The 773-nt window shown below is 45.3% G+C and overlaps 1 pseudogene; it reads right to left on the bottom strand.

Annotated features, from left to right (window-relative positions):
* Positions 1-26: 26 nt before the first annotated feature.
* Positions 27-112, bottom strand: LOC138077281 (U6 spliceosomal RNA; annotated as a pseudogene).
* Positions 113-773: the final 661 nt, after the last annotated feature.

Genomic DNA, 773 nt, shown 5'->3' with positions numbered 1-773 from the left:
GTACATATATATATATCTCCTCTTTTAAAAATATGGAACACTTCATGAATTTGTGTGTTATCCTTGCGCAGGGGCCATGTCTTGCCAAAGTGAGCACAAAAACCATAGGTTTTAAGTCCGAAAGACCTGGACAAGAAAGCTAATCTTGCCACACACAAATCTGAGACCTCAGCAAAAGATTTTATTTTTTCTGCCTCAGTTTACTCGTTCGAAAAAAGGGGTTAATAATAGTTCTTATCGCATGGGTTTGTTGTGAAGATTAAATGAGGTAATACAAGAGGCCTACTTAGCACAGCTTCCCTGGTGGCTCAGATGGTAAGGAATCCATCTGCAATCGAGGGGGACCTGGCTTTGATCCCCGGACTGGGAATTGGGAAGATCCCCTGGAGGAGGAAATGGCACTCCAGTATTTCTTGCCCCATGGACAGAGGACAGAGGAGCCTGGCAGGCTACAGTTTATATCGTTACCAAAATCAGACAAAACTGAGCAACTGACTACGCACACATGCTCTTAGCAGAGCACTAGGGACGCAGTCAGTTCTTCATCCGTATAAGTAGCAGCAGCAGTAATAAATCATTGACCTGTATTGTTCCAGCTCAAACAGTCTAGATTTCTTACTTGCTAAATCTGACCTCCAGGACAGAGATGTTGTAATGTTAGGCCTTTCCAGCAGGAGGCACTGTTGACATTTACATCTCCATTGCCTGCAGAGATTCAGGAAGTGGGGAGAAAGTTTCTCCGGGGGCCGTCCTCCAGGCACTGTCCTGGCAGC

The sequence above is a fragment of the Capricornis sumatraensis genome, chromosome 3, assembly GCF_032405125.1.
Source record: "Capricornis sumatraensis isolate serow.1 chromosome 3, serow.2, whole genome shotgun sequence".
In the NCBI taxonomy this organism is placed as follows: Eukaryota; Metazoa; Chordata; class Mammalia; order Artiodactyla; family Bovidae; genus Capricornis; species Capricornis sumatraensis.
The sequence above is the reverse complement of the archived record's forward strand: the minus strand, read 5'-3'. Positions and strand labels throughout refer to the sequence as shown.